The sequence below is a fragment of the Grampus griseus genome (assembly GCF_964374135.1).
Source record: "Grampus griseus genome assembly, chromosome: 9".
In the NCBI taxonomy this organism is placed as follows: domain Eukaryota; kingdom Metazoa; phylum Chordata; class Mammalia; order Artiodactyla; family Delphinidae; genus Grampus; species Grampus griseus.
The window spans coordinates 62,656,868-62,681,319 of record NC_139003.1 but is presented as its reverse complement, the minus strand read 5'-3'; positions in this window follow the sequence as shown (position 1 = coordinate 62,681,319).

Genomic DNA, 24,452 nt, shown 5'->3' with positions numbered 1-24,452 from the left:
ACCTAAGCCAGATGGGGAGGTGACAGATATGTGTTCCTCTTGGCAGCCAGTATTAGTTTCCTATTACTGTCGTAATAAATTACCACAAACTTAGAATCTTCAGACAAAATAATTATCTTTCAGGTCTGCCTGAAAGTTATCAGCCTGAGCTAAAATCAAAGTGTTGGCAGGGCTACATTTTCTTCTGGAGACTCAAGGAGAGAATCCATTTTCTTGCCTTTGCGAGTTTCTAGAGGTCACTTGCATTCTTTGCCTGGTGGACCCCTTCCTTCAACCTGCAAAGCTAGTAATGAGTGTTGAGTCTTCCACACATCGCTTCACTTCACACTGGGTCTTCTGCCTTCCTCTTCTGTATTTAAGGACCCTTGTGATTACTTAAGGACCCTTGTGATTACATTGATTTCAGTGGGATAATCCAGGAAATTTTCCCTATCTTAAGATCAGGTGATTAGCAACCTTAATTCCATCGGCTGCCTTGATTTTCCTTTGTCATATATTATAGTTAATTCCCAGGTTATGGGATTAGAACTCGTACATCTTTGGGAGGTTACTTTCCTGCCTACCACACAGCTCAACCTGAGCATCAAGCTGTCAGCATCAACCACTAGCCATGTGAGTGATCCATCAGGGACATTCAGACCATTAGGGCTTTCAGATGACTAGAGCTGCACGGATATCTAATTGCAACTGCTTGAGGGACCCCAAGTGGGAATCACCCAACCAACACAAGTCAACACATAGACCCAGAAGACATAATAATAAATTCATGTTTTAAGCCCTGAATTTTAGGATGGGTTGCTATACCACAATACATACTGGGAACCTCATCTTGCTAACTTAACGGTCAATTTTCTTACTCTTTATTTTCATTGAGCTATCAATCAGCACCATTTGACAGAGCTGGTGACTCCCTATTTATTTGGCATACTTTCTTCCTTGACCTTTAGCACATCACACATTTCTGGGATTTCTTTTATCTTTATAGTTGTTTTCTCAGTCCCCTTTGCTAATTCTTCCTCTTCTATCCAACCTTGTAACGTTGGAGTGACCTAGTGCTCTGTCCCTATTCCTCTTCCATATTTATATTTTATCCTTAGGTAATCTCAGTCTCATAGACTTAGATACTAACTATATGCCAACTCCCATGTTTATACCTCCTGTCCAGAATTCTCTGCAAGATAATACTGATAAATCTAACGGACTTCATGACATTTTCAGTTGGATATGAATTGCCATCTCAAACTTTAATTCCCCAAAACTGCCTCTAAATCTGTGCCATGCACAGTTCTTCATCTTAATTGTTAGAAAATCCATTCTTGTAATTTGTCAGGGCATGCACCTTGTAATCATCCCTTTTCTCTCATATCTCATACTCAAAACAAAAATCCATCAGGAGCTCTGAAAGGGAGACAGATAACTGGATGGTTATGAACGGTCTCTTCACATTACTGCCTCTGAATGACACATATCACTTCTACCCAAAGCCAAATGACTAGAGCTAATCACCTTTACCTGCAAAATGTTGGCAAGTGTGGAGGAGTAGATGGACTATTTGGGAACCACCACTGTCTCTAGTATAACTTCTTTATGGTCTATGTAAAGAACTCTAATACACAAATTTCACAGTTTGTTTCGCTTAGGTTTCCCTCATACTTCTTTTTTTTAATAAACTTTCAAAAAATTTATTTATTTATTTAGGCTGTGCTGGATCTTAGTTGTGACCCACAGGATCTTCATTGTGGCCTGTGGGATCTTTTAGTTGTGGCATGCAAACTCTTAGTTGCAGCATGCATGCGGGATCTAGTTTCCCGACCAGGGATTGAACCTGGGCCTCCTGTATTCGGAACATGGAGCCTTACCCAATTGAACCACCAGGGAAGTCCCTTCCCTCATACTCTTAATTTGGAGGGTAGGTTGTGTTGTCCCTAAGGAATGTTTAAATGATTTAAGTGAAGTTCGAAGTCTACTGCCAGTAAGTTGTAGAATTCACACACGCATCCCTGCCCTCTGATTTTTACTCAGAATGCCTTCTCATATGCTGTACAGAAGCACTTAATTACTTTTCACTCTTGAAGTTAGGCTCCTTTATGACATTTTCTCTTCTCATACACACACACACACACACACACACACACACACACACACACACACAGACACACACACAACACATGGTCTTATAAAATTTCCAGTGGGTTTATGGCTATCCTGAAGTTTTTGCCCCCTCTTCTTTCTACATGCTACTGTTTACAACAGACGCAAGCACGTAGTCAGAAAGAAAACCAGCAGCTGGCTCTCTGGAATTTATTATTCCCAGAGAGCTCAGTAATGTATACATATATTTGAGCCCTGCCCCCAATTTTACCAACATGCTCAGCTCCCGAGTGTCACCTATTGCTAAAAGTGCCTTGGGGGGAAAGTGATAATTACTATAAATGGACATATTTTCATAAATAACCCAGGGAATTCCATTCTACAGGTATAATGAACACTCTCATTCCTAAAGACAAAAATGTCCACTGCACCTTTACTCTTTCACCCCCATGAACACATCTACATCTGTGATAACAATTGCTACATCAGTCCTGGAATTTGTATTTGGCTTATGTTACACATGAGTCAGTGTAAGTGTGGCATAATTATTGCTGTTTCACAGAGTAACCATATGTGCACATCTCACCACTAAATACCAGAATTTAGCATGCTGCTTGGCACATAGTAGGCACTCAGTAAAAATATGTTGACTGAATACGTAAAACAATGAAATTATTAAGTCTAATCTCACTGTATTGAAAAAGACAAGTCACTCATAAAGCAAGAATTATCAAAAAAAGTAATCTTCTAAGATACATCACCTATTAACTGCAAGATCCTAATCAATAACTTGACCTACTTGCATAATACCTCACATAATGTTGATGTGAGGATTAAGTAAATGATTCATCCAAATCACCTAGCTTGTATCTGACACATTGGAACAATTCAATACACATTTAAAACAACAAAAAAATAGATAGCATCAACCAAAAGAAGTAATAAAACATAGATTTTAGAAATTCCTTTGGAAAGGAAGTCTAAGAAATATTTTCCTAAATTGTTTATTCTAAAACCTTGAAAAGATAATATCTGTAAGAAAGACCCTCTCAAAATCTTTGCAAGAAATACTAGCTCGTACATTTATAATTACACCAAACTTTGCTAGGTTATCTCTCCTAGATCCCATCAGTTAACAATAAAAAAAAATTTCAAAATATTTGAACTGAATAGTAAGCTTACAATATGCCCTATTAACTTCACAAATTCTGCAAGTAGGTATGTGGCATGTATGCTATTAATTTCTCTGGCGTACTACTTGAATGCATAGGATTTGTATGCCAGAGATTACGAAGTATTTTTTTTACAAACATTGAGTACTGAAGTAGCCCTTTCTCTTTTTATATAAGCATTGCTTATAGACTTTGTTTTCATTCTTCACAAAAAGCTAGACACAAACCTGTTATTCCAGGGCTCTCAGCAGTGTTCAGAGGAGCACCAGGCTTCCTTCCACGGTCTCATTTTAACATGTATCCACTTCCTGAATCTGGAAAAGCAAAATGACTGATTTAGGCTAAGTCATTATGGAAGATAGTTTTAAAATTTGATGATTTACAAAATAATTTGTAACCTTTTTTGTGATTTCTATCCTTATTCCCTAGTTTACTTTGAGGTGCTTTCCTTCTCTCTCCACAATTCCCTTTTCTTAAGAGTTCTCAGAGTATGAACATGTCTATCCTCTCTCCCAACCTTTGTAAACTTTCCCTGAAACTTTTCTTCTTCTTTATTCAAGCCCCTTGAAAATATCCTATATGTGCTAGCTTCTTTTACTCACCTCCCAACTCTCCCTCTCCAGCTAGCATCTTAAAAGATCCTTAGCTAATATCATAGGAACAAAAAGGAGAAGAACTGTTTTGAAAAGAAAGGCTTTTGACAACAGTGTTAAATGCCATGCAGAGGACAACGAATGATGTTGACACATAAAGAAAATCAAAAATGACTTGATCTTTTATAGTCTCCCCAGTGATCTAACTTCCATTAGTGATATCTCTTCCCCTCATCCTTATCATGGTTAGAGTTAAGTTTCTGAAATGAAAATCTTCATATATCAATACCATGATGACATTTTTCAATAGTTCTCTTAACTTGCAGATTGCAGTCTGACCTCCTTAATACTGTGGATAAGCCCCAGTTTTCGGGACCCTGCCTGCCATTTCAATAAAATATCTTACCACATGTTCTCATCAGTTGGGTTACAAAAGAACTGAATTCCTAGTTGCTCTATGCCTGCATCAGGTGATTTCATGCTCTGTGCTATGGCTTGGAAGTGTCTGGAACCCCCTTCACATCTTCTTCTAACTGGCAGACACTTTTCCATCACTAACAGTCTCACTTTAGAGATCACTGCATAATTTTCCAACTCTAGACAAATTCACTTAGATGCTTCTCCTTCTAGTCATTCACCTTACTTCTATGGTATGAGTACTGCTATAATTATTTGTTAACTTATTTTTCTCTGTACTGCTGTCTAAGCCACCTCTAGGCAAGGAATGTGTATTTCTTCTTGTGTAACTAGGATACAAAATGACTGACAAAATTATGGTATTTGATAGATGCCGATCTGAACTAAAAGATAGTATATGGCCCTTTACTTATAATGTTTAAATTATTTGAATACTAATATTTAGTATCTGTGAATGCAAGAGGATTGGAGTAAAAATGACATGGCATGAGTGTCCTGGCTGAATGATGTAAGGTCAATTTATTTAAATGTTTTGGTCTCTGGCACCTCACTTGCTACATGCAGATACTGATTTTTCATTTCAGAGTATTGTTGTATTGCTAACTTCTTTAAACAGTGCATCACTTGCCTATACAGTAGGTGCTCAATAGATGCTAGCTATGTCTATCTTACCTTGTGCTTTGCCTCGGTAGTCAACCACTAGTTTTTCTTTGTAATACTAAAACTCCCTTAATACAGAAGGTATTGGATAATATAGAATAGAAAACCAAATGATATTATTTATCCAAGTTAAACACTAAAAATCTTCTACATTGAGTGAGGAATCAGAGAACTCAGCATTTCTAAGATCTTTGAAAACCAGAGCATCAGCCTTATGGGCCAATCAGCCTATTTTGTGTGTGCAGGCATTTGTTTTGGAAAGACTCACAATGGGGTAATTACCTATTCACTTTAACAGCCTTGGCTGTAGCTACCACGGAATCAATGTAAGTTAATGTAGCAGATCAAGTTTTTTTTTTTTTTTTCTTTTAGTTATTTTGCTTCTAAAACAGTAAAAGATAATGAGTAACAGAAGATGAAAACACAAACATATACACATATATAAAGGAAAATACTTTACATTCTCACACTAAATATGCAGTAAATGATGCAAAACACAAAATACATTTTGCACAGTATTTCTCCCAGACACCAAATTTAGAAATAAGTCCAAGGTATGACTAGGACTATGAATTTAGCTAGAGTTTAATACTAGAATAAGAAACCTACAGTCTGGGAAAATTTCCAATCTTAGCAAACATAACTGTAAGTAGTTTTCTTTTCTCTCTGAGTTTTTATTTCAGACTGCCTCAGAAGCATGCTACCTTCTCCTTTTACCTGGAGTTATGGTATCCAACTCCCTGAATTAAACACATTAGAGACTCTTGAGAAGTCACAGACAATGGCTCACCAGAGATCAAGAGAGGAAGAAGATATTTTCTAATGAAATTATCCTTAACCACAATATTAAAGCATGTAATCATTCTCTTAATGTTTAACATAAAATAAAATGTACTATTACCTTGCAAAATTCATTTTGGCATGACACTATTATGGATTAAGGTATTATCCATCAGTCTTGATGATAATAAATGAAAAGATCTATAAGCAGTTTCACTCTCCCACCAATATATTAAAACAAAAACAGTAAAGCAGTCTCCAATTAGGCAACATTTCAGTTTATCTGTACCAATACATTGATTTCATCAATAAATTATTCAAGTCACTAATTGATGATAGGATTGCCCTTTCACACAGCTATGGAATCAAATGAGAAATCCAACAGAAAATAATGTTAGTTTCCACAAGTTTAGCTGCTTTGTGAAATATCAAGCAAACATATTTACAATAAAACTCAGTAGATTCATAAATTAAAAATAACATACTATTGATGAAGATGACTTTTTTTTCACTATGGACAGTATATCTGAATTGTAATTAATAATGCCATCTAGTATCAAAATCCCTTCAGATTTGTAAATCCAAAATATAAATAATGAAATGTTGAAAGCAATTTTAGTATGCACACCTCGTTGTTAAAAAAAATCAAGATGAACTCTACAACAGCTCCAAAACATTAGAAAAGATATAAAAATCTATAATTTGCTAGATTATGTATATATGATAATATACAATAATTAACTGGCTTTTAGAAATTTGCTTAAATCCTTAGACCATATATTCTACATATATATTAGGATATTATGCATAAATATAGAGAAATCATGTAATGTACACCCACATGCCCATTACCTCGAGTAGATAATAATTTTTTTCCATATTTATATCTTGTATTTTTGCTAAAATATTTAATTAATTAACATTATGAATCTTCACTATGAAATATTTTATTATGCTTTTCTAAATAAATCAGGACATTTTAGTACTTAAAAGTAATATCCTATTACATCTAAAAAAATAATTATTGCAACATTAAAGCAATTATTCATTAAAATAACCTGATACACATCTCATATTCAAATTCCCAAATTGCCATATTATTGTTTCTTTACCCCTGTTGCCTTAGTCAGTTCAGGCTGCTACAACAAAATACCATGGACTGAGTGGCTTATTAAAAAAACCAGAAATTTATTTCTTATAGTTGTGGAAGCTGGAAAGTCCAAGATCAAGGCACTGGCAGATTTGGTGTCTGGTGAGGGTTAGGACCCACTTCGTGGTTCATAAACAGCCAGCTGTCTTCTTGCTGTGCCCTCACATGCCAGAAGGAATGAGAGACGTCTCTGGTGTCTCCTCATCAGGGCACTAAACCCCACATCCTAATACCATCACATAAGGGTTAGTGCTTCAACATATGAATTTAGGGGTGAAACAAAGATCCAGTCTCAACACCTTTATTTCCTATACACTAAAATTTTTGAAGTCTCTATTTAACTCAAGTGAAACATTTTTGGCGAGAATACCTCATGGGTAGTGTGTATTTGTAGTAAATACTGCAGCACATGGGTAGTAGGTACATAGTGTTTTGTCCTTCCATTCACAGTGATGCCTAAGTTATTCACCAAGTGAGGGTGGAGATAGCTTTATTCATCCCTTGAAAACGTACATTTTTTTCTTCCCTGAGACTAGAAATCCTGGATGGTGTAATATTTTTGTACCCTGAGAAAAATTTGCCCACCAACTTTTCATCCAATAGCTATAAAATGGTGATTTTCTAAAGCTTTCTTACCTTCACGTTTATTGGACTGCTCTCTTCTGTAAAGAAGAGCTTTCCCGATAAAGTAAAGCTATTTGTTTAATGTGTAATATAATATCTTCTAGAAATAATATTTTATTTATTTTAATTAACAATTTTTATGGGTAAAAATGTGATAAAATAGCTACATCAGATAGTAAAAATATGTTTCTGTTTGGTTGTAAGAAGCCTTCTCTTTTATTATTATGGCTTCATAGATTTTTACATATTTAATTTTGTCCAATTAATTATAGCACTTATTTCATTTTTAAAAATTTCATTGAAGTATACATACATCTAGAAAGACACAAAAAACATAAGTACATAAATTTTCACAAAGTACAGAGCACCTGTCTTAACACTCAGATGAAAAAGAGAACTTAGAAGCATCTCAGAAACCTCCCTTATGCCCTTCTCCTGTCATCCCCAAAGTACCTACTACCCTCACGTCTAAAACCACAGATTAGCACTGCCTGTTTTTGAACTTTATGAATACAAAAATTTACACTATGCATTATTCTGTGTCTGGATCTTTTCACCCAATTATATTTATGAGATTTATCCATAGTGTTGCTTATAGTTGTGTTCATTCTCATTGCTATAGTTTCCAATTCCATTTTTGAATATGCAACTATTTATCTATCCATTCTACCCTTGTTGTGAATGTGCATACTTTCCAGGTTTGGGATATTACAAATAATGTTGCTATGAACATTTCTGTAATATCTTTTGTTTGATAGATATGTACTTTTCTATTGGGTATATATAGATATATACTTCTACATACGTCAAAACATAATGCATATATATTCTAACACTATCATTAATAACACGTAAGGGTTCCAATTCTATCTATATCCCTGCCAACTTGATTATTTTCATACTTTTTTACTTCAGCATTCTTGTGAGTGATAGTGGTATCACACTGCATTGTTTTAGTTCCCTGATGACTAATAACAATATTTTTTATATATTCACTGGTGTTTTGCATATATCTTTTTTGGTATAACAGTTGTTATTTTTTCTAAACTGTTGTTAGGTTGTCTACCTTTCTTATTGATTTATAGAATATTTGTAGGAGTTACTCTGAATAAGGGTTCTTAGTAAGATATACAAATTGAGAATATCCATCCCCCCCATACAGTGTTCTCTCTACGCTATTAATGTGTCATTACCTTGAAATAATCCAACTTTGAAAAGTTTCCAATTTAAAATATGTTTTCCTTTAGTTCTTTTTGTATTGTGTCAAAAATAATTTTTCTACTTCAAGGCCATGAAGTAGAAAAATACTTCTATATTTTCTTCCAAAGCTCTATTGTTTTACCATTCACATTTGGTTGTGAAATTTCTGGAATTAACTTGTCCTTTTACACACACTGAATTTGTTTTGCTAATATTTCGCTCAGGATTTTCTACTGTTTCTTCGGTCAATTTTCATTTTTTTAAAACTTCTCTTGGATAAATACCTAGAAGTGGAATTACTAGGTCAGTGTTTAACTATATAAAAATCTGCCAAAAAAAAAAAAAATCTGCCGAACTGTCTTCCAAGGTGATCATGTCATTTGTGCTCCTAGTAGAAACATATGAGAATTCCAGTTGCTCCAAATCTTCACAAAAATGTTACAATATAAGTCTTATTAATTTAGAGATTCTTATGGACATGAGGAAGTATCTTAGTGTGGTTTTAATTGTTATTTCTTTAATAAATAATGACGTTGAGTATATTCCCATGTGTTTATTTGCCATTTGTATATATTGTTTGCTGACATCGCTATTTAAGTCTTTGATCCATCTTGTTATGAGATTGTTTTTGTTCTTATAGCTGAGTTTTGGCAGTATTTTATGTCTGCTAAATGTAACTCTTTATTATATATGTTTATTATTCTTCTTCTGAAAAGGATTCCCTGAAGTATAATTTATCAATGTTTTCTTTTATAATCAGTTCTATTTTTAATTGTACTTAAAATAATTGCTTGGCACAAAGTCATTAAGATTGCCAGGTTTCTGATGTCTTTGAATATATCATTTTACGATTGTATAGCTTTTTAGTTGTTCTCAGCAGGAACATTGACCTGCTATCAATACTATCTCCTACTCAGGAGCAGAATTTTGTTGTTGTTGTTGCTCAACTATTTCATTATGTGTAATATTAAATGGGAAGCTTTCTGGAAGAAACAAGTTATCCATCACTTTCATCTTTTATAGTTAAATATAACTATTATTTGATATCTGAGAATATCCATTAGGTATTAGAAAGAGCTTCAAAATTACCTTGGACAATTTCAAAATAGGCTTTGATCTTTCAAACCAAGATGCCCTTATTAACAGTCCAAAATGTGGTTCAAAATTTGTTATTCTTCCTATAAAATATACGAAGGAAAATTTTGATAAATATTGAAATGATGATGTATTTAACTAATAAAATAATAAAATGTAGGTATGCTAGCAGATATATCAAGTTTTCACCCAGATGCCTGTTAGATACCCTATAAAGTACAGAAGCAAATATATGGAGATTCTAACCAAACTCTAAAGTTATATCTTAAAGATTCAATATATACGTTATTCTAATCACAATGAGAAAGATTTCATAATTATTCCTGGTTTCTATGATAAAGAGAAGGAAAATAATTTCTTATTATATTTTGACCCAAGTGTTTGGTGTTTTGCTTCTCCACCACCCTCTTCTATGTCTAAAACTTGGGAAACCCTAGATAATTGTAGTAAATCAAAGTTTTATAGCAGTTCAGTGAGATATTTTAAAAAAACAGTGAACACTGGCCACATATATTTTAAGTTCATTGTGCCAATAAATTTGAGAAACTACTAGGACAAATAATTTGATATAACATACATAAAGTATCTGGAGTTGACTTGTTTTTTTTAACTATTAGGAATGATTTTATTTTTAAATGAGGGCATTTCAAGATTATAGCATCCATCTAAGAATCCACCTCACAGTGGATATTGATGTCTTAAATGTGAATTAGGTGCACATCTAGATGGACATTTCATATAATTTCTGTAAATTTAGATATTTAGCAAAATGCTGAAGAAAAGATAGCATATTCCTATGATACTCATGTGCAATCCTTTCAGAGAAATGTTCTAAAGGCTTACAATTACTCCTTATCATAACTAACAGTCTTGGAAAAATCAGGAAGAAACATTTTTGTGATGTTCCTAGTTTTACGTATGCTGAAGCCCCATCAAGAAAATAATTCTGAGCATTCATAAAAATATATGGACAGGAGCACAGGGAAACCTTTAAGATGGCAGAAGAATAAGACGTGGAGATAACCTTCCGCCCCACAGATACATCTGAGATACAACTACAAGTGGAACAACTCCTACAGAACACCTACTGAAAGCTGGCAGAAGACCTCAGACCTCCCAAAAGGCAAGAAACTCCCCACATACCTGGGTAGGGCAAAAGAAAAAAGAATAAACAAAGACAAAAGAATAGGGACGGGACCTGCACCAGTGAGAAGGAGCTGTGAAAGAGGAAAGGTTTCCACACACTAGGAGCCCCTGAGTGGGCAGAGACCGCGGGTGGTGGAGGTGGGGAGCTTTGGAGCCGCGGGGGAGAGCGCAGCAACAGGGGTGCAGAAGGCAAAGCTGAGAGATTCCCACACAGAGATGCAGACCAGCACTCATCAGCCCAAGAAGCTTGTCTGCTCACCCGCCTGCCGGGATGGGTGGGGGCTGGGAGCTGAGGCTCAGGCTTCAGAGATCAGATCCCAGGGAGAGGACTGGGCTTGGTGGCGTGAACACAGCCTGAAGGGGGGCTAGTGCACCACAGCTAGCCAGGAGGGAGTCCAGGAAATATCTGGACCTGCCTAAGAGGCAAAAGACCATTGTTTCGAGGTGTGCAAGGAGAGGGGATTCAGAGAACCACCTAAATGAGCTCCAGAGATGGGTGCGAGCTGTGGCTATCAGCACGGACCCCAGAGATGGACATGAGATGCTAAGGCTGCTGCTGCAGCCACCAAGAAGCCTGTGTGCAAGCACAGGTCACTATCCACACCTCCCCTCCCAGGAGCCTGTGCCGACCGCCACTGCCAGGGTCCCGTGATCCAGGGACAACTTCCCCGGGAGAACACACGACACGCTTCAGGCTGTTACAACCTCACGCCAGCCTCTGCTGTCGCAGGCTCGCCTGCATTCCGAACCCCTCCCTCCCCCTGGCCTGAGTGAGCCAGAGCCACTTAATCAGCTGCTACTTTAACCCCCTGCTGTCTGGGCAAAGAACAGATGCCCACAGGAGACCTACACGCAGAGGCGGGGCCAAATCCAAAGCTGAACGCCAGGAGCTGTCCGAACAAAGAAGAGAAAGGGAAATCTCTCCCAGCAGCCTCAGGAGCAGTGGATTAAATCTCCACAATCACCTTGATGTACCCTGCACCTGTGAAATACCTGAATAGACAATGAATCATCCCAAAATTGAAATGGTGGACTTTGGGAGAAACAATATATATATATTTTTTTCCTTTTTCTCTTTTTGTGAGTGTGTATGTGTATACTTCTTTGGGTGATTTTCTCTGTATAGCTTTGCTTTTGCCATTTGTCCTAGGATTCTGTCTGTCCAGTCTTTTTTTGTTTGTTTTTTCTTTTTTTTTTATTACAGTTTTTAGCGCTTGTTATCATTGGTGGATTTGTTTGTTGGTTTGGTTGCTCTCTCCTTTCTTTCTTTCCTTTTTGCTTCTTTTTTTTTATTACTCTTTTATTTTTAATAATTATTTTTTATTTTAATAACTTTATTTTATTTTTTCTTTCTTCTTTCTTTCTTTCTCCCTTTACTTCTGAGCCATGTGGCTGACAGGGTCTGGGTCACAGTTGCTCTGGCTTGGTGTCAGGCCTGTGCCTCTGAGGTGGGAGAAACGAGTTCAGGACACTGGTCCACCAGAGACCAACCGGCTCAAGGTAATATCAAACAGTAGAAGCTCTCCCAGAAATCTCCATCTCAATGCTAAGACCCAGCTCCAATCAACGACCAGCAAGCTACAGTGATGTACGCCCTATGCCAAACAACTAGAAAGACAGGAACACAACCCCACCCATTAGCAGAGAAGCTGCCTAAAATCATAATAAGGTCACAGAAACCCCAAAACACACCACTGATGCAGTCCTGCCCACCAGAAAGAAAAGATCCAGCCTCATCCGTCAGAACACAGGCACTAGTCCCCTCCACCAGGAAGCCTACACAACCCACTGAACCAACCTCACCCACTGGGGGCAGACACCAAAAACAACAGGAATTATGAGCCTGCAGTCTGAAAAAAGGAGACCCCAACCACAGAAAGTTAGGCAAAATGAGAAGACAGAGAAACACACAGCAGATGAAGGAGCAAGGTAAAAACACACCAGACCAAACAAATGAAGAGGAAATGGGCAGTCTACCTGAAAAAGAATTCAGGGTAATGATAGTAAAGATGATCCAAAATCCTGGAAATAGAATGGAGAAAATACAAGAAATGTTTAACAGGACCTGGAAGAACTAAAGAGCAAAGAAACAACGATGAACAACACTAAATGAAATTAAAAATTCTCTGGAAGGAATCAATAGCACAATAACTGAGACAGAAGAATGGATAAGTGACCTGGAAGATAAAATAGTGGAAATAACTATTGAAGAGCAGAATAAAGAAAAAAGAATGAAAAGAGCTGAGGAGAGTCTCAGAGACCGCTGGGACTACATTAAACGCACCAACATTCGAATTATAGGGGTCCCAGAAGAATAAGAGAAAAAGTAAGGGACTGAGAAAATATTTGAAGAGATCATAGTTGAAAACTCCCCTAATATAGGAAAGGAAATAGTCAATCAAGTCCAGGAAGCACAGAGAGTTCCATACAGGATAAATAGAAGGAGAAACACACCAAGACACATATTAAACAAACTATCAAAAATTAAATACAAATAAAAAAATATTAAAAGCAGCAAGGGAAAAACAACAAGTAACATACAAGGGAATCCCCATAAGGTTAACAGCTGATCTTTCAGCATAACTCTGCAAGCCAGAAGTGAGTGGCAAGACATATTTAAAGTGATGAAAGGGAAAAACCTACCACCAAATTAGTCTACCCAGCAAGGATCTCATTCAGATTCAATGAGAAATTAAAATCTTTCCAGACAAGCAAAAGCTAAGACAATTCAGCACCACCAAACTGGCTTTACAACAAACGCTAAAGGGATTTCTCTAGGCAGGAAACACAAGAGAAGGAAAAGGCCCTCAATATCAAACCCAAAACAATTGAGAAAATGGTAATAGAAACACACATATCGATAACTACCTTAAAGGTAAATGGATTAAAAGCTCCCACCAAAAGACATAGACTGGATGAATGGATCAAAAAACAAGACATGTATATATGCTGTCTGCAAGAGACCCACTTCAGACCTAGGGACACATACAGATTGAAAGTGAGAGCAAGGAAAAAGATATTCTATGCAAATGGAAAACAGAACAAAGCTGGAGTAGCAATTCTCATATCAGACAAAATAGACGTTAAAATAAAGACTGTTACAAGAGACAAAGAAGGACACTACATAATGATCCAGGGATCAAACCAAGGAGAAGATATAACAATTGTAAATATTTATGCATCCAACAGAGGAGCACCTCATTACATAAGGTAAATGCTAATAGCCATAAAAGGGGAAATCGACAGTAACACAATCATAGTAGGGGACTTTAACGCCCCACTTTCACCAAAGGACAGACCATCCAAAATGAAACTAAATAAGGAAACAGAGGCTTTAAATGATACATTAAACAAGATGGACTTAATTGATATTTATAGGACATTCCATCTAAAAACAACAGAATACACTTTCTTCTTAAGTGCTCAGGGAACATTCTCCAGGAAAGATTGTATCTTGGGTCACAAATCAAGCCTTCATAAGAAATAAAAGGAATCTGAATCAGAAAAGAAGAAGTAAAGCTCTCACTATTTGCAGATGACATGATACTATACATAAAGAATCCTAAAGATGCTACCAGAAAACTACTGGAGCTAATCAATGACTTTGGTAAAGTAGCAGGATACAAAATTAATGCACAGAAATCTCTTGCATTCCTATACACTAATGATGAAATATCTGAAAGAGAAATTAAGGAAACACTTCCAGTTACCATTGCAACAAAAAGAATAAAATACCTAGGAATAAACTGACCTAAAGATATAAAAGCCTTGTATGCAGAAACTATAAGACACTGATGAAAGAAATTAAAGATGATACAAACAGATGGAGAGATATACTGTGTTCTTGGATTGGAAGAATCAACATTGTGAAAATGACTATACTACCCAAAGCGATCTACAGGTTCAATGCAATCCCTATCAAACTATCAATGGCATTTTTCACAGAAGTAGATTTAAAAATTGCACAATTTGCATGGAAACTCAAAAGACCCTGAATAGCCAAAGCAATCTTGAGAAAGAAAAACGGAGCTGGAGGAATCAGGCTCCTGGACTTCAGACTATACTACAAAGCTACAGTAATCAAGACAGTATGGTACTGGCATAGAAACAGAAATACAGACAATGGAACAGGATAGAAAGCGCAGAGATAAACCCATGCACATATGGTCACCTTATGTGTGATAAAGGAGGCAAGAATATACAATGGAGAAAAGACAGCTTCTTCAATAATGGTCCTGGGGAAACTGGAGAGCTATATGTAAACGAATGAAATTAGAACACTCCCTAACACCATACACAAAAATAAACTCAAAATCGATTAAAGACCTAAATGTAAGGCCAGACACTATCAAACTCTTAGAGGAAAACATAGGCAGAACACTCTATGACATGGATCACAGCAACATCCTTTTTGACCCACCTCTAGAGAAACGGAAATAAAAACAAAAATAAACAAATGGGACCTCGTGAAACTTAAAAGATTTTGCGTAGCAAAGGAAAGCATAAACAAGATGAAAATAAAACCCAAAATGGGAGAAAATATTTGCAAGTGAAGCAACCGACAAAGGATTAATCTCCAAAATTTACAAGCAGCTCGTGCAGCTCAAAATAAAAAAAAAAACAAACAACCCAATCCAAAAATGGGCAGAAGACCTAAATAGACATCTCTCCAAAGAAGATAAACAGATTGCCAACAAACATATGAAAGAATGCTCAACATCACTAATCATTAGAGAAATACAAATCAAAACTACAATGAGGTATCACGTCACATCAGTCAGAATGGCCATCACCAAAAAATATACTAAGAATAAACGCTGGAGGGCCTCCGTGGTGGCGCAGTGGTTGAGAGTCCGCCTGCCGATGCAGGGGACACGGAATCGTGCCCCGGTCCGGGAAGATCCCACATGCCGCGAAGTGGCTGGGCCCGTGAGCCATGGCTGCTGAGCCTGCGCATCCAGAGCCTGTGCTGTGCAACAGGAGAGGCCACAACAGTGAGAGTCCCGTGTACCGCAAAAAAAAAAAAAAAAAAGAATAAATGCTGGAGATGGTGTGGACCAAAGCTGTCGGTGGGAATGTAAATTGATGCAGCCACTATGGAGAACAGTATGGAGGTTCCTTAAAAAACTACAAATAGAACTAACATATGACCCAGAAATCCCACTACTGGGCATATAACCTGAGAAAACCATAATTCAAAAACAGTCATGTACCAAAATGTTCATTGCAGCTCTATTTACAATAGGCAGGACATGGAAGCAACCTACGTGTCCATCGATAGATGAATGCATAAAGAAGATGTGGCACATGTATTCAATGGAATAATACTCAGCCATCAAAAGAAATGATATTGAGTTATTTGTAGTGAGGTGGATGGACCTAGAGTCTGTCATACAGAGTGAAGTAAGTCAGAAAGAGAAAAACAAATACCGTATGCTAACACATATATATGAAATGTAAAAAAAAAAAAAAAAAAAAAAAAAACTGGTTCTGATGAACCTAGGGGCAGGACAGGAATAAAGACGCAGACGTAGAGAATGGACTTGAGGACACAGGGAGGGGGAAGGGTAAGCTGGGACGAAGTGAGAGAGTGGCATGCACTTATGTATAATACCAAATGTAAAATAGATAGCTAGTGGGAAGCAGCCGCATAGCCTTAGGAGATCAGCTCGGTGCTTTGTGACCACCTAGAGGGGTGGGATAGGGAGGGTGGGATGGAGATGCAAGATTGAGGAGATATTGGGATATATGTATATGTATTGCCAATTCACTTCGTTATACAGCAGAAACTATCACAGCATTGTAAAGCAGTTATACTCCAATAAAGATGTTAAAAAAAATTTAAAAATGAGCATGGAATTCTGAGCATTAATTCCTTGCTTAGTGTGTTGTCAGTGTGTATAAAAGTAGACTTTGTCACCTGATGTATAGAGAAATAAATATAATTAAATTTAAAAAAAATAGACTTTGTCCTCATAGAATAAATTTCTCTTGGGAATTCCCCTTGGGGGAAAATATATGGACACATATCAATGAGGATTGGTTCAAGCGCATATAATAATAATAATAATTTGAATTAAACACACTAGAATTTATTCTATCTCATTAAAATGAAAACAAAACAAACATTACCAAAGGTATCAACAAAAAAACAGCATCAACAACAAAAAGCAGGACTTCCTAAGGCAATATGAAAGCTCTGTAAAGTCATTTGACTTCTCTCTGCTAAGTTGACTTCTATACTCAAGGTCAGAGCACAGACCAGTATATACAAACAGCACAGCCATCATGTTCGTTCTTCCAGGCAAAGAAAAGAGAGGAAGAAGAATATAGGTGTCCTAAACAGCTGGGTGAGTTTTTTTTGTTTGTTTTTGTTTTTTTTGCGGTACGCAGGCCTCTCACTGTTGTGGCCTCTCCCGTTGCGAAGCACAGGCTCCGGACGCGCAGGCTCAGCGGCCATGGCTCACGGGACCAGCCGCTCCGCGGCATGTGGGACCTTCCTGGACTGGGGCACAGAACCCGCGTCCCCTGCATCGGCAGGTGGACTCTCAACCACTGCGCCACCAGGGAAGCCCTGGGTGAGTTTTTTTAATCAGGCTTCCTAGGAGTTCCACATGGCATTTCTGTTTACAAGTGCTTGGCCAGAACTAAGTCGCACTGTCACATCTAGCTGCAAAGGAGGTTGGGAAATACAGTCTAGGAAATGTGTCCCAGTGAAAAACGGGCTCTTTTACAAAACAAATATGAGAAATTTGATTTGGTGTATAAAATTATGAGTCAGCCACAGTATTCCCGTTTGCCTTGCCTCATTTGCATCATCCTTACTTCTATACATAGACAAGCTTTACTTCTCATAACCCCAGATTCTCTTTAAGTTACTAGATCTACATCTGGACTAGTTCGGCTTCCCAGATCAGCTTCATATGTGTCTTCTCCTGGTCTACTAAGCTATAAACTGAATGATAACTCATCTGTTTCAAAATCACTCATTTCACATTGATGGACAAGGAACAACACAGCTCATTAAAACTCCTTTCTATATGAGGGGTAAATAGGTAATATTTAGCAGTCCCTGGTTCCTGGCCAACAATATTGATATTTAGGCTGCACTAAGCATAAGTTAGTTGGTTAGCCCCCAGCTTTGCACTCCAGAATGCTATTCCTGGCACATTATCCCCAGTTGCCATATCAAAACTGGAGTGTGGATTATAACTTTAGCAGCTCATCTTCTCTTGGTGCAGGGCACCAAGACAAGCTTCTGTAGGTAGAATTAGAGTTTCTTTTATAATACGGTTTCCTCAAAAAACCGGTAAACTCAGGGTCTGTATTTTTTTTGTCAATATGTGTTTGAATAACTACAAGCTTTATCAGGCAGTAATATTTAAGCTTAACGTCTCAGATCTTTACTTGCTAGCTTCAGTGCTTTTTCTATCCATCTCTCATCATCTACTGGCCCATGCCGCAAAGTCTTCTTAAACAATAGGCTCTGCTGGGAAGGGAATATTTAATTCAGTCTTTACCAGTACACTCATCACCTTGTACAATGAAGCACAAATCTTATTTTTTAAGACTGCATTTTCTAAATTTGCCAAGCCCCAAAATTACAGCACTCTTAGTCTCATATTACAAATTCTTTTTATAGAAGTTATGCTTGGATGTTTTCTTCCATTTTTTGTTTTGTTTAAAATATCTTTTCCCCTTGTCTAGAAATAATAGTTGTACGCAGAGAAGAGGTGAGAAATTTAGGTGGCTTATAAATTCTTAAATCAAGAGCACCCTCTTCTACTGCTTGTATTTAGTGTATTGATTTAATACATTCAGTTTCTTTAAGTGATGGGTTATTGTACTGAGAGAATAGGTGTTATGTCATTCAATTCTTATTTCCTTCTTTTTCTTCACCACCGAGAATCATAGGGACATCTCTGCCTTCTAAATGACTTATCTCTTCCCCAGGGGCACTGCTTTATCAAGACTGCCACCTCTGATCTCATTCAGTCTTAAAGCCTATTTTATTCTCCCATACAGGAGTCAGCAAACTATAACCCAGGAGCTAAGTCTAGCCCTCTGCCTATATTTGTAAATCATATGTTTTGGGAAATAACCATGCCTATTTTTTATATATCATCTAAGACTGTGTTCATGCTACAATGACAGAATTGAGTAGTACCACAGAGACCATTATGGGCTGAAAAGCCTATAAAATACTATTTGGACCTTTACATAAAAGGTTGGCAACCCCTGCCATGGTAGCTAGTACTCTGATCTATTCACTTCAGAAATATTCAGTGTATTTCTTAACTAAGTAGGTATATTGCTTTTCTAGGGCTACTGTAACAAAGTGCCACAGAATGAATGGCTTAAACAACAGAAGTTAATTTTCTCACAATTCTGGAGTCTAGAAGTCCAACATCAAGGCATCAGCAGGGTTGGTTCCTTCTAAAGCCTCTCTTCTTGGCTTATAGATGGCTGTCTTCCTCTTACATTTTCACATGGTCTTCTCTCTGTGTATGTCTGTATCCTAATCTTTTCTTATAAGGACACCAGTTATATTGGATTAGGGTCCACTCTAACCTGATTTTAAATTAATTACCTCTTTAAAGGTCATATCTTCAAATACAGTCATATTCTGAGGTACTGAGGGTAGGACTGTAACATAATGAACTTGGGGGACGCACAATTCAGACAGTGGGATTTTCTTCTCTGAGGGTGATCTATGTTTTTTCACCCTTAGGTCCCCACTTCTCTGTCCCCTTTTTTCTTTCACATACCTCTTCACTCTATGCTCTAATGTGGACCCCAGAGCTGACTTTGGGTATTTTTTTTGAGTGCTTACATTTAATGTGAAGTTGTAATATTCTCAGTCTCCTAATTATACGTACATAGGCATATATATATATGGGTAGGGGTGGTTCATCAGATTTTAAGGATGGATACAGACATTTGGATTAGTTGGCTACCATTAATCTAAGGAAAGCTGAAATAATAAGCTTGTTTCTGACAGATTGTTTTTCCTTCCTCATGAATTTTATTCCCCCTTTCATTTAACTATATTAAACAGTTATTTTGAAATATTTATCTAATAATTCTGATATTTAACGGTTCATTTTTTTGTTTATCGTTTTAGCTTTAAAGGATTAGTTTGATTTTCTTTTATTTCTTTCAGTTGGGAATTTAGTCTCTGTGTGTTGTCATTTCTCTATTTATATGCAGAGCTTTTTTTTTTTCTGTGCAACTATTCAAGCATTCCAAAAACCTGGAAGAGTGGTGTACAGTAATAATATTAGTAACACAATCAATTAGAGGAAGCACTGCTAGTCTATACACACACATACACATCTCTGATTGCTCCCCACTGTTTCTCAGTAGTAGTGATATTTTCAGAATCAGGTTTTCTATGTTTATAGAGCTATGTCATAGAGGCAAACTCATTCTCTGTGTGTGTGATAAGAGGAGACCATATTAAGTTAGTGGACTAAGAAAACCGTATAATTGATTTTTACACATTTGTTGTTCTTTGGTATCTTCCATATAAGCTAGCCATAGAACTTGAAAACATTTAAAATTCTATTATTAAATAAAACGGAAGTAAGTTTTTAAAATAAATAAAATACTTAAACTAAAACCAAAAGACTAAAAACTAAAGAAGGTAATGTCAGAATGACTAAGTTGTATCTCAGTTTGGATTATTCTATCATGCCTACAGCAGATATTAGAATTTTGGACAGATTAAAGATTAATTTTTGAAAGAGAAATATATAAAACATTGAAATGTTTATTGGCTTTCTCATCATTCATCAATTTAATAAACATTTATTTGGAATATATTATGAATTCTGTGTTAGAAATTGAGCATTCCTTGGATTATGATGAAGAAGTGCCATCACAGAAAGTGAGGGATCAAATTTAAGAGCAGAGAATAGTCTGTTTTTCAGGCAGTGTTATACGAATCACATAAAAACTCTGAACACAAGTAACATATAAAATGGAGATGTTGCAAGGCAGTATAAATGGGAGGTGAGAGAGGCCAGGACTTTTCAAGGGTGGGACTAAAATGATGAACAATAGATTACAATTAATATTTTTATGAAGTCAAAGAATTTTAGTTGTATATGTACTGGAACAAGTCATGTCAAAGGATAGGAGATGGTTGGTACAAAGGGTGAAATATTCAAAATAGTGATTTTAGAAAAGACTCACTTTCTGGTGTAAAACTGGAAATGGCTGACTGAGGTGGTATGGTCAAAAATATCATTAGAAATAAATGCACCAATGAGTAAAAACGTCAGGGAACTGAGCGGTCACCTTCCAAGATGATAGAAGTAGGCATTAAAATAAAGATTGTTATACAGGAGCCAAAATCTTTAAGAAATGAAGTAGAATCGTTAGAAGATTAGAATGGTAAAGGTCATGGACTGTCAGGAGGGACAGATGGCACCCATATACTTTGAGGAACAGGACTGATTTCTTTTATTTCCTTCCCCTCTCACTTCCCATGAAAGAGGTGAAGAAATTGAATGCAAAGTTGAGTGCGGAACCAGAAGGTCACCAACCTCATCTTATATTTGCTTACTGCTCAGTGTCAAGTTCATGAGGCCAATGATATTTGGACAAACTTCCAAAAGTGATGGTGGTGAAAATAAAGAGAGAAAAAACTGTCTCAGTTTAGCCTTTATAAGAAAAAAGTTACTAGGCTGTTTTGTTGGGCCATCAGATTTTAGAGGTTTAGCCTATACCCTTAAATTCACACAAGAGAAAACCAAAGAGTGTATAAATTAAGTGACTTTCTCAAGCTCACACAACGTGTTACTGGCCAAGTCTGGACTAATCCTAGGTTTCTGACTCCCAGTTCATAACCTTTCCTCTAGGCAGGTTTATTCTCCTCTAAGAAGGATTTTCCAGGTACAGTATATGTACTAGATTAATTTTAGGACATACAGTAAAGTTTATTCTTTCATAAATGTTTAAAAAGCAGGAAGTAATTCTCTTTTGGTATAGAGAATACTTAGGATTCTTATCTATAAGAATTCTTGACAATGAGGAAATAGTGAGAGCTTTAGCATGCATTCTTTCATTCAAACAAAAGCAATTCTTTAAATTCTAAAATTCCATGGCATTTACACAATTTGATGCTAGTAAAGCAATAGCATCACCAAAATGTCCTTAATATAGCCTCAAGGAGAGAATCTTTACAACGGGTTGTTTTAACAGTTTTATTTCTATCTGAAAAGGTTTTTTGCCTTGATGAAAGTAACTGGGAAGAAAACACAATGTTCTTATTTGTGCCTTAGAGACTGATCACAGCACTGCTACATCTATAAATAAGCTTCTATGAGAGTCCCAGAAGTCCTGCCACAAGTCCACTGTCACGGTTTATTGGCTAATCAGCAAAGAATTGAAATCTTGATTGGCTTTATTTGTTGGCTGATTGAAACACTGAGATAGGAAGTAGTGGACAGATTAATTAATTTGTGCTGGGGAATCCAAAGTTAATCTAAAGAATGCTGTCACTTTGATTGATGGCTGTGTGAGAGAAGTCTTTAAAAACCACCATGAATCGTCACTCTGTGGGCACATAAATACAAGGTTTTGTCTATTTAACTAATTGAATTCTACTGAACAATGCAGAATACTAATGTTTCTGTGTGCATTACAATTACCACACATTTTAAAGCTGGACTACACAGGACAGAGAAATATTACACAGGACAAAAAATATTACTAAAAACAAACACTTGAATCTTATCATGTTCAAGAAATATGAATTTCCACTTTACTAACATATTATCTATGCAGCTTTTTATGAGTTGTTTTAACCTAATTGTCAAAATAATTTATTTTACAAATTTGTAGTATATTCTAATTATAAACCTATAATTGTAAGACAGTATTTTTTTCTAAAAAAACAGAATAGGGCTTCCCTGGTGGTGCAGTGGTTGAGAGTCCACCTGCTGATGCAGGGGACATGGGTTCATGCCCCGGTCCGGGAAGATCCCACATGCCGCAGAGCGGCTGGGCCCGTGAGCCGTGGCCACTGAGCCTGTGCGTCCGGAGCCTGTGCTCCGCAACGGGAGAAGCCACAACAGTAAGAGGCCCGCATACTGCAAAAAACAAAACAAAACAAAAACAACAAAAAATAAAAAACCAGAATAAGATTTTTATACAATCTTTAGAAAAGCAAAGAAACAGGAACATCTAACATTAATTAATATTAAAAGCTCTTTATGAAGTATAATTGGCATACAATAAGCTGAACATATTTAAAGTACACAAATAGAAGAGTTTTGACATGTGTATATACCTCAGGAATTATTCTAAACATCAAGATAAAGAACATGTTAATCACCTTAAAAGAAATTTCCTCATATCCCATTTCAATCCCTCCCTTTCTCTGCTCCCTAGTCCCACTAGATCTCGGGCAATCACTGATGTGATTTATGAGATTATCTAGAATTTTATATAAGTGTAATTGTAGAGTACGTATTCCTTTTTGTCTGGCTTCTTTCACTCAGCATAATTATTTTGAAATGTATATTGTTGCATAGTTGTTGCATATAACAATATTTCATTATGTTTTATTATTTAATCGCATTCCATTGTATGGATATGCCATAATTTGTCTATTCTATTATTGAACAGCATTCCATTATATGGATATTCACTGTATGGTATGCCATTTCAGATAAAACTTCTATTAACATCTGTGCACAAGTCTTTTTTTTTTTTTTTTTTAAGATTTACTCATTATTTATTTATTTATTTATTTATTCTTTTGCTGCTTTGGGTCTTACTTGCGGCATGCGGGATCTTCGTTGTGGTGTGAGGGCTTCTCTCTAGTTGTGGTGGTGGGTCTTCTCTTCTCCAGTTGTGGCACACACACTCCAGGGCACATGGGCTCTGTAGTTGTAGCACGCAGGTTACAGAGCCTGTGGGTTCTGTAGTTTGCGGCACATGGGCTCTAGTTGAGGCGCTCAAGCTCAGTAGTTGCAGCATGCGGGCTTAGTTGTCCCGCGGTTTGTGGGATCCTAGTTCCCTGACCAGGGATCGAACCCGCTTACGCTGCATTGTTAAGGCAGATTCTTTACCGCTGGACCACCAGGGAAGTGTCTGTGCACTAGTTTTTATATGGACTTATGCTTTTATTGTTTTGGGTAAGTAGGAGTAATGTGAATGGATTACATGACAAGTACAACTTAAAAAAAAAACAAAACTTTTTTCCAAAGAGTTCCATTTTACATTCCCATCAGCAGTGTAACAGAATTCCCATTCTTCCACATCCTCATCAACACTTGGCATGGTCAATTTTAATTTTAGCTTTTCTACTAGGTGTGAGTAGAGTCTTATTGTGTTTGTAGTATGCATTTCCTTAATGACTATGATGTTATGCATCTTTTCATATGTTTATTTGCCATTTATTTATTTTACCTAATGAAAAGTATCTGTTCAAATATTTTTTTTTTAAAGCCGTTGAGTTTTAGAAGTCCTTTACCATTCTGCATACAACTACTTTATCATATTTGATTTGCA